This window comes from Petaurus breviceps, unplaced genomic scaffold (genome assembly GCF_028583685.1).
Source record: "Petaurus breviceps papuanus isolate PSGF00001 unplaced genomic scaffold, PetGlider_PUasm1.0 551, whole genome shotgun sequence".
Taxonomy (NCBI): domain Eukaryota; kingdom Metazoa; phylum Chordata; class Mammalia; order Diprotodontia; family Petauridae; genus Petaurus; species Petaurus breviceps.
Window position 1 is genome coordinate 40813035 of NW_027186372.1, and position 11438 is coordinate 40824472.

At 34.0% G+C, this 11438-nt stretch overlaps 1 long non-coding RNA gene across 1 annotated transcript; it reads right to left on the reverse strand.

Annotated features, from left to right (window-relative positions):
* Positions 1 to 925: 925 nt before the first annotated feature.
* Positions 926 to 8924, reverse strand: LOC138172589 (uncharacterized). The gene is made up of 4 exons (XR_011171165.1): positions 8805 to 8924; positions 8618 to 8720; positions 5645 to 5818; positions 926 to 1418 (listed from the first exon to the last, which is right to left on the reverse strand). It is a non-coding gene; the product is annotated as an uncharacterized lncRNA (long non-coding RNA).
* Between the last annotated feature and the right edge of the window lie 2514 nt (positions 8925 to 11438).

Here is an 11438-nt window from a genome sequence, read left to right on the forward strand (position 1 = left end):
TAGATAGATAGATAGATGGCATAGGGTAAGATGAATATGAAGGGATCACATCTAAAAAATAAAGTTAAGCAGTGAGAGAGGAAAGTACTAGGAGAAGGTGAAAGAGAGAGGTAGAACAGGGTAAATTATCTCACATAAAAGAGGCAAGAAAAAGCTTTTAAAATGGAAGGACAGAGAGGAAGTGAAAGGAGGGGAAGGGAATAAGAAGGGGGATAATAGAAGGGAGTTCAGATTAGGGGAGAGGGTAGTTAGAAGCAAACACTTTTGAAAAGGGATAGGGTCAAAGGAGAAAACAGAATAAGTAAGAGGTGGGATAGGATGGAGTGAAATATAGTTTGTCTTTTACAATATACCTACTATAGAAATATTTTGCCTAACAACACATGTACAATCTATATTGAATTGCTTATTTTCCCAGTGGGGGTGGGTGAGGAGGGAAGAAGGGAAATAATCTGGAACTAAAATTCTTAAAAACAAATGTGTATATATATAAAATTATAAAAAGTACATGCTAATTTTTATGTGTAATTACGAACCATGTAATAAAATAAACATATTTTAATTTTAATAGTATTTTTCCACTTAGATGTAATTTAAATTTTTAACATTCATTTCTTTATAAAATTCTGAGTTCCAAATTTTCTGCCTCCCTCCTTTCTCTCTCCCCTCCCTAATATGGAACACAATTTGATATAAGTGTTTTATATATGTGTTTATGTAGGTGTGTAAGTATATATGTATTTATGTGTTTTCACATGTATATGTATATGTATGTATGCATCTGTATATATACATATATGCATGTATTGTGAATATGTACACATGTATAAAATCGTGTAAAACATTTCCATATTAGTCATGCTGCGAAAGAAGAAACAGTTTGTAAAACAATTTACAGTTTGCAAAAGAAAAAAACCATGAAAAATATAGTGAAAATAGAACACTTTGATCTGCATTCATTTTTTTAATAAAGTAACTGATTCTAATCATGAGATGAAATTCCATATTCTCAGAACCATAGACTCAACTGTGTGAGGGAAGTGACAGTCTCTTTTTGGCACTAGTCAAATGTTTTTTTTCCTGTACCCCATGGCAATGTTTTTGTTAAAGCCACTAAAGACACACCCCAAAACTTATTTAGAGTCAATGTGCTCTAGTCATTCAATTGGAGGTCTTCTTCACGAGATGCCTTCAGTAGTAGTAGAATTAGATTATCTTTAAGGGCCCTTCCAGTTTTGAGTCTGGGGCAACCGAGCAGCTGTGAATAGATTGCTGGGCCTGGAGTGAAGAAGGCTGATCTTCCTGAGTTCAAATCCAGCCTACTAGCTGTGTGACCTTCAGCAAGTTACTTAACCCTGTTTGCCTCAATTTCCTCACCTATAAAATGAGTTGTAGAAGGAAACAACCCACTCCAGTATCTGACAAAAACACAAAAACAGGGTCATGAATAGTTGGGAATGACTAAACAACCACAGCAAACAATAATAAACAGCAGCATCAGCTTTATGTCTATGGTGGGTTAGGTTAATTTAATTAATGAATTTAACTGGAAGAGTTCAAAATTTGGGGATATAAGAAAAGCAGTCAGTCTTTGCTTGATTTTTATTATATTATAAACTTGATAGTGCTGTCCCTTCTATCTGTGGTGCAAGAATTTTTTTTAACCCAGTAAACTGTCATGTAGATACGTTACACTGTTAAAATGCTTTTGAAAGATAGCAAGTGGTAGTGAAAAGAGAGCCAGTCTCAGAGTCAGAAGATCTGAATTTTTAAGTCTCACCTTTTACTTGGTACCTCAGGCAAGCTATTCAACCCCTTATTACTTCCAAGATGTATGCTAAAACTCTTAGGTTTCAGAGCAGGTACTGATGATAGAGAAACGTTGGTAGGCAGAAGTTCTTCACTGGGCATTTTCAACACACATATACACATATATACAGGCACACAAACATATATACATATATAAGTACACATATATATGTACAATGCACATATACATAAATTAATATGTACATAGACACCTGCACATATGAATATACATATATGTCTATCTAGATGATAGAAATATAGATGATGGGGCAGCCAGGTAGCACAGCGAGTAAGGGCACCGGATCCAGTGTCAGGATGACCTGGAGATCGAATCCCGGGCTCAGACACTTAGCACTCACCCAGAAACATCTGGCCGTGTAACCTTGAGCAAGTTACTTAACCCCGATTGCTTAAAAAAAAAAAGAAATATAGATGATAGGTTAAATAGATAAGATGATATATGATAGATAGAGTCACTATTAGAGGCAGCTAACAGTGGGCACAGTGTTAGAATTCAAATGCTGCCTCCAACATTTGCTAGATATTTGATGAAGGGTGAATTACTAAACCTTTTTGAGCCTCAAGTTCCCTGGAAATTATCTACTAAGTCATAGAAAGGTTGCCATTGTAGTAGAGGTGATTCTAATGCCAAGAGTTGTCTACTGTGATAAAATCTAGATCTTTCACATATGCCGATGGAATGTCATTATAATTCCTTGAAAGTCTACTAATCTTCTAATCTGTCACCTAAATCCAGTGAATTATAAATAAATTCAGTGAATTAATTTTTATTTTTAAAGTATATTTTGTTTTATTTTATTTTGCCTTTTTGGAGGGCAATTGGGGTTAAGTAACTTGCCCAAGGTTACAAGGCTAGTTTTGTGTGGGGGGGGGGGGCATGGGTAGGTGTGTGTGGGTGTGGGTGTTAAGAGTCTGAGGCCAGAACCAAACTGGGGTCTTTCTGACTCCAGGGCCGACGCTTTACTCACTGCTCTACCTAGCCATCCACTAAAGTAAATTTTATTCATGTATTTTGTTTATATATTACTTGTATTTCTCCCCTTCACTCCCAGAAAACCATTTATAACAAATACTTTTTTTTAATTACAGAGGTAGGAGAAAAAAATCAGCAAAACCATACAATACATTTTTTTAAATCTGATATTATATGCAATGCTTAACACCCATGAATTCCTTCCTCTGCAAAACATCGGGGAGAGATGTCTTCTTATATGTCCTCTTTGGGGCCATGTTTATTCTTTATAATTTCCCAACATTCGTTTTTTATTATTTTGTGATTTTTGTTCTTTTAATTTACATTGTTACAGTCATAGAATAAATCTTTTTTTCTGGCTCTGTTTACTTCACTTTGCATCAGTCCATATACATAGTTTCATGCTTTTCTGTGTTCATCATTTTTCTTATTTCTTATAACACAATGGTATTTTTTTAAACATTCATGCCTCAAGTTGGCTATTTCTCAAATGAAAGGCATTTATTTTGTTTTTCTGCTACCACAAAAAGTGTGGCTATAAATATTTTTATGTATATGAAGCTTTTCTTTTCATCATTGACCTCCTTGGGGTATATACTTAGTGTTGGAAACTTTGAGCATATGGACTTTTAGTCATTTTATTTGCATAAATACAAATTTCTTTCCAGACTGGTTGCATCAAGTCATAGTTCTACTAACAATGTATTACTGGTACTTTCACAACTCCTTCAACCTTGACTATTCCAGGCTTTTGTCATGTTTGCCAATTTTTTAAATGTAAAATAAACAAAATCTTAGGGTTGTTTTAATTTGAGATTCCATTATTATTGTGATTTGGAGAATTTTCATATTGTTGTTAGTCGTTTGCAATTTTTAATTCATTTTCTTTGACTACATATCTATTGGAGAATCAAGTTTTGGCTTCTATATTTCTGCTAGTTATCAATATTTCTTGAATATCAAACCCTTTTCAGATATATTTGATGCAAATATTTTATCACTCAACTGATTCCTTTCTTATCCTAGATGCATTAATATCATTTTTGCAAAAGCTTTTCAATTTAATGTAGTAAAAATTCATTCTATATCTTATTTGGTTAAAAACATTAGCACTTGTCCATTGCTTTGGAAAATGTTTGATCTACTTCTCTTCTAAATGTGTTATACTATGATCTTTAAAATTCAGAACATGTGTCTATTTTAAACTTATTAGGGAATATGGTGTAAGATGTTGGCATAAGCTTAATTTCTGCCAGAATGCATTTTTAATTTTTTGGAGTGAGTAGACTGACCTTTAAATGCAGCCCTGTGATATAGTCTATCATTATTTATCCTATCTCCTTGTTTCCTTAATGATTTGTTCTAGGAGCTAATTTATATTTCATAAAAAGATAGCATCTTTGACATTCACTTAAATACTTTATTGTCCTAGCCTTCAAGAACAACTCCTCAATTATTTTATTGTAGTAGGATTATATTATAATTCAATATACATAATAAAGTGCCTGGCACATAGTAGTGATTTTTCGATTCTTCTTGACTTAACTTGAATCATCCTGAGTTTAAAGGACTTGGAGGGAAAATAAGGCTAATGCTTGTTTAAAGAATCAGAAAATAGAGATAATACTTTGAATAAATGTCTTTCAGTTATCGTTTTGGTGGGTACATTTTCCTGTGAAAAATAATTGGGACTTTTGGTGTAGGAAAGGGATAGGGAAGTAGATGGAATACTTGCTATTTGATAGCAGAATAAAAGATCTCTAGAGTTCCTTTATGGTTTACCTCCACTCAGATCTCCTCTCCAGTTCTTACAAACAGTATTCAGTACAATATTTTCCTCAGAAAGAATGACTATTACCTAAGATATGGACCAACACAAAGTTTTGTACTATCAAATGTTTTGTATGCCGTAGTTCAATATAAAAGCTTATCAACAAAGAACTATTATCATGGATATATTGGAGGGCATGTAAATAAGCATTTTATTATGCAAAGTCCTTCTCCGGTGATCGCCAATGAGATTTCATCTGAACATTCATACTATCTATCAATTATTCCTTAAAAACTTTTATTATCCAGAATTTTTTGTAATTTCTTAGTAATGAAGTTTGTAGTGGAACTTTCATTTCTTAATGTTGTTTTATCAGTTATGAAATAGACATACACAGGCATATATGTCTGTATGTGTACGTGTTTATGCACATATGGACACATCATACATCCATATACATATACATATATACATCATCTATTCATCCAATAAACTTCAGCAACTCCCTATTATCTCCAGAATGAAATATAAAATCCTGTTTGGCTTTTAAAACCCTTCATAACCTGGTCTATTTCTTCCTTCCCAGTGACCTCATACCTTAGTCGTCTCCATTTTCTCTTCAATCCAATGATGCTGGCCTCCTCATTGTTCCTCAGACTTGACATTCTATGTCTGTACTCTATGCATTCATTTCCCAATTCTGGGCATCTTCATTGGCTTCCCTCATTTCCTGGTACTCTCTCCTCCCTCATTTCTCCCTTTTGATTTTCTTCATGCCTCACATAAAGTCCTATCTTCTTCTCCAAGAACCCTTTTCCAGTTCTTCTTAATTATAATGCCTTCCCTCTGAGATTATCTAGAATTTATTCTGTATATACAGTATCTTGTTTGTACCTAGCTTTGTTATATCATCTTCATTAGACTGTGAAATACTTGAGAGCAGGAACTGGTTTTTGTTTGTTTATTTTTAGGGACCGTTTTGTTTTGGTTTTTGTCTTAACTTTGTATTTCCAGCGCTTAGCACAATACCTTGCTCATAATAGGTGCTTGATAATTATTTGTTAACTTACCTTAACACACACCATACAGCAATTAAGCCACCATTGTTTGTGCCTTAGTATCTCTTGTTCATCAAATTGTTTGCAGAAAAGTAATTTTATCTTTCCCTAAGAGCACTCATTTGAAAATATCTTTTTTTTTGCTGCTCACCCTTGAAAAAATTCATCTTCCATCAAAAGAAAATCCTATTGACAGAATAGAAAAGAATAAAAATATTGTTTCATTAAAATAAGGAAGGAAATTTTAGCCTGCTTTATAGCTTGGGGAAGAAAGTTATCATATTTCTATTTGTAATCTTTTATTTATAAAAACAATGATATTTCTCTCTCTCTCCACCTCCTTCCCATAGTATATGCCATTATTCCCTGGCTCCTTAAATGGATTTCACTAAATGTAACTCTATTTTGAAAATTGAAGGAACATATTCTATGCTAGGTCAAATAGTTGTGGGTATCTAAATAGCAGTTTACTCGTTGGGGGGAGGCATAACTCAAGGACTATGATTTTATTGGTAAAAGGAATGCCTACTTTAGAAACAATATTATAATCTTGAGTGCTGCCCCAGAAAATCAGAGATAAAATAATTTACTAATATGAATCTGACACTGGACTTGGAACCAGGTTTTCTGTACCTCCAAAGCACCACCATTATGCTTCTCAATAATTGACAAATCAGAATGAATATTTTAGGGGTATCATTTTAAGGCGAAAATAAATATATTATGTTACAAACTGAAAATTCTGAAGACATTTTGAATGTATCCCCAAATGACCAAAAAAAAGAAAATGAAGAATTCCCTTGATTCGATTTTGCATTTGTTTTTAACATTTAGTAAACGTAACTTAATGACAAATATCTCATTTTTTATTCAACATTCAGATCTCCAAATGAAATAAATTATCTATTTACATGCATCACTAGGACCATCTGGTTCCATGGGAGAATTCAACACAGTACCTATTAATTTTAAACCATGTTTATTCATTATTCTTATTTCCTAATTCTCATAAATAATGAAATCATTGGACTTTTAGCAAACAAAGAATCTTTATCATCATTTGCAAATGGTTGTTCTTCTACGTGGGTTTTAAAACACATAATAGTCCAAACAAATTTGTACATAGTTAAATGGATAGTCCAGTTAAATGTTATTGTATCCATCCTCAGTTTTAGAACAACAAAAATAGTGACAAGGAAGAATATTTTTTTCTCTTTTAATGCCTGTATAAATTTTATTTTATGGTTGAGAATTCATTTCTATATTGTTTCAAGCATATCTTTAGGCTTGTGATACAGGAATCATCACAACTTCTTCTCCCTGGACTAGACCATCCTCCTTATTTGTTTTATTTTTACTAAAATCATCACCAATAGTATTTGCTTCTAAAGCAGTACTGAACAAGGTCAACTCACTTATTTGTGCAATTGGATTAGATTAGCAGTATAGATAATCCTGAGCAATAAATAATCAAGAGATGAACATTATCTTTAAAGAGTCAAGAGTCTGTCACATCCATAACAACAAAACTACTAAGTTTTAGTAACAACAAAAATACTAAGTAGTAAGATAGTGAATAAATAAATAAATAGCATAAATCTGAGCTGTGTAGACCAAAAGCCTGATTACTTCGGTTTCTCCCCTTCCTGTCCCAAAAAGGTTTGCTTTTTCCTCTAGGGGTTTTGGTTTTTCTGGGGTTTTTTACCCATCCAGTATCATGTGCAAATAACTGAAAATCTGAGATAAAATGATCTACACAGACTGCATCTGCTCACTGTAATGTAATACAAATTTGGGTCTGGAGTAAGAACATCCAGTTTCAAATGTGTATCTTGAAGCTTTCTAGTTGTGTGACATTAAAGAAATCGCTTCCCCTTCCTAAGCCTCAGCTTCCTCATCTGTAAAATGGAAACAATAATATCGCCCACAGATTTTGTCAAGAAAATGTTTTATAAATATAATAACTTCTCTTGGGTAAGTAGGTTAATGGTTTATCTTTCCCTGGAGCTCTTCTTTAATTGTTTCACTTATGTGCTCAGTCAAAGCTGGAAAACCAAGATTGAATGCCAGTTTAGTAAATGTGTGTAGCATACAAAGTGACATGAATGCGGGCTATTATTAGGTCAGGCATGACATACATTGAACAGATGCGAAGCTCCTCTCAGTCACGAGAATAAAAATTTACAAGGCCATCAGTAATTGATCTGACACTGTTCTTATATATAAAAAGAATCATTTAAAATATAGATCCCAAGCATATTTTTATGTCTTTTTTACCTTTTAACCTAAGTATCACATCTATTTTTGTGAGTGGCATCTATAAACCACTACTAATTGTTTTTTTCCCCATTTTATGAACTCCTAGATCCATTCATACGTCAAAAAGAAAAGAATAAAAGAATCAATATCAGACCATAGAAGTACTTTGTAATGGATTGGGCAGATATTAACAGCTGAAATGTTACTGCATATTTCAGCACTACCACCAAAAAAAAACCAAGGGAAATATTGATTTCAAGTGCTACAGTAAAAAGAATATCTCTCTCTCTCTCTCTCTCTCTCTCTCTCTCTCTCTCCCCCCCTTCTCCTTTTTTCTTCCTTGTCCCTATCACTCTCCCTATTTCTTTGTCTCCCTCTTATATCTGTTATGTGTGCCTCTGTCTCCGTATATGCCTATTTCTCTGTGTCTGTCTCTCTGTATGTCTTTCCCTTTCTTCCCCCTCACCATTCCTGCTACTACTCTCTTTATTATCGCTTTCTATTTCTCCTTTTTCTATTTCCTTCCTTCCTCTCTCTTTTGCTCTTTCCTCTTTCTTTTTTTATCTCCCTCCCCTACCTCCCTCCTCTTTCCTAGCTCCCATACTCTCCCATACTTCCTCTCTCTCTCTCTCTCTCTCTCTCTCTCTCTCTCTCTCACACACACACACACACACACACACACTTTATTTTCATATCAAGCATTTTGCAAGGACGCTCATGTGGTACCTCCTACAACAGAATCCTTTCCCTCAGGGGCTGTTCAGATGAAGCGATGAAGCAGCCAGTCAGTGTACCTCTACTACACCAATTCAAGATTTTCTGAATCCAACTAAAATAGAAATAGACAATGTCAGTGCAGGGCCAAATGCTGATGAGAAGATAAGTAGTTGATTTTGGAAGCAAAATAACTAACATAAAACAGGCATTATCCCTCCCCAGTGTCGGATTGTGTGCATTGCTTAGAGATTGCTTGATTCCCTGCAGCCTGATGAATGGAATATCTGCTTTGTTCTATGAAACTGACTCATAGCCAAAGGCCTTTAACACATCTGTTATGAATATGACTTTAACACATTAGTGCTGTTTATGTTATTCCTTTTATTCACATTAATAATGACCAAAAATGCAAGTGGTTTCAAAGATGCCCCATACTGGTTCCAAAAACATGGGGTATGAGGCACTAGAAATTTAAATTGTTTGCTTGTACCATGCACTGAATAGCCACTGAATGAAAGGGCAATAGCTCTGTAGCTAAGTGACTGATGTGCCCTGTTTATTATTAGTCACCATGATTTATATTAGATCAGTAAACTAGAGGTCTATATATTTCCCTAGAACTTTTCTATAATTGTGCCTCTCTTATATGCCCCGTCCATATAGGGGAGCCATGATTAGATGTCTGTTTGTGCAATGTATGTGCATAAGAAAACATTTCTTTTGGTCTTCCATATCATTCTGTGCCAATCTGAATGTTAACATGACTTCATTTTTTCCTGTCAAGGGATTCAGGGTTAATGTGGCTGTGTAAACATCACGAGACCTGTGTTTTGGAAAAGCTTAGACATTCATGCTGTGTGCGGAAATTAGAGAATTGTCATCCAGGGAGACTCCTTTACACATAAACACTCTGAAAATTACTTCTCATGGTGTGGGGTTCAACTTTTCTATCATATTTCCTGTTTCCTGCATGTGAGAATCAACTTATACATATTACAAAGTTAAACTGGTTACCTAAATAAGACAAAAGAATGAGTTGAACACAGGCATGGGAGAGTGAGGTAGGGTATCAGACCACCAGTTTCGAGGATCTAAATATAGCTGTCATGTTGAAGCAGCCCCAAAGACTAACATGATGGTACCTGGAAAAATAGAGGGGGAAGAAGAAAAATGGAAGAGAGAGAATAAAGGGGGGGAGCAGAAAGAGAAGGAATCTGTAATAACATGAACAGCTCTTTTAGCTCCCAGCTTAGCTTAGGTAATGTCAGAAAAAAAATAAAATAAAACCACATTATGGATCTTGTAAAGTTCTAAAACCAGAGATCACTGAGAATAAAGATGTAGATTTAGACACACATAACATGTGTTTGGGGTGCCTAAAGCTGATCATTACAACATTCTCATCAGAGGTTGTGTTTTTATGAAGTAAAACATCAGTTGAGTAATGATTTAGCATCATATAGTTTCTAAGTTGTTCATTTGGAGTAGATTCTATAGTATAGTGGGAAAGAGCACTAAATTGAGCATCTAATTTTTCTTGACTTAGTCTCTGTTTAGAAAATCTGATATTCTTTCTGAAACTATTTCAGGAGTATGTGGGCCTATATGGTGCTCCCCTCCCTTCCATATTAATATGAGAAAAAGAAGCTCATTATATATAAAAGAAGCTCATATATAGGGGACAAATAATTTTTATTGCCAATGCTGAAGAAAGCTTATCTTGTCTTGATCTTAGTGAGATAGCTAGAAGAAAAAGGTCTTTTTTCATCAAAGCTGAGGAGGCCCACTTTTGCCCTTTTCTCATTAAGATAATTGGAGAAGTTTTTTTTTCCACTTACAAAATGGAGATAGTACAATTGAGAGGGATGAGCAGCATATGAGGCAAACTAAACAGGGATCTAATGAAGATGGCCACACTAGAAGTCACTCAAAGATATGTGGGTTGCAGTCAATATGAAGAAAATTATCTCAAGAAGATATTATTCTTCAAAATGAAAACAGTATCTCAAAGGAGATAATATATTTAAAATTCTTTAAAAACTTTAAAGCACTATATAAATGTTTGTTGTTGTTATTGTGGTTGGCAAAAATACAAGAATAGGAAGAACAAGTAATCCTAAAAATAGAATTAATCCTTTACTGAAGTCTCTACCTTATGGATGTCATCCAAGAGTATATTCTTTTTAGAGAGAGAGATTGAATCCATGCCTTTATTTTCATGAGTCTGGAGTAATTTGAGTTCCAAATTACTCTAGGTGGAAAATGAAAAGGCATTGTACTCACTCAGGAATATGGTTGATACCAATGACATTATTTTACTTTTAATTTCTGTCCCAGTTAAATACTATTTTGATACCATTATTTGCCTAGGTCTATTAGCATGATAAGTAATTGAAAACCTAGGAATAATTTAACTTCAGAAGTTCCCACTTTGGGGAATGAGTACAAATAAAGTGAGCCAGATAGGTCAGCTGCCACTAAAAGTGCTCATGACTTGGTCTTGAGTCTGTGTGTTTCCAGTCAGTCTAATCAGACAAAACAAAACATTAGTAGCTGATTAAAACTATCTCTATAATGTAAATTCTATAATTAAAATTTATTTAATCACTTCAAATATTAATTTTGCCCCATTCAACAAACTGATGACACTGATTAGACATAGTCACAGATTAATATTCTTGTGGTAAGAAATAAGAGAATTATTTTCAAGTGTAAAGTCAACCACGTTATGGGCAATGGGTAACACCAGTTATCATCAAAGTTATTTAGCATAAATAATGGTAAGATAGATAGATAGATAGATAGATAGATAGATAGATAGATAGATAGA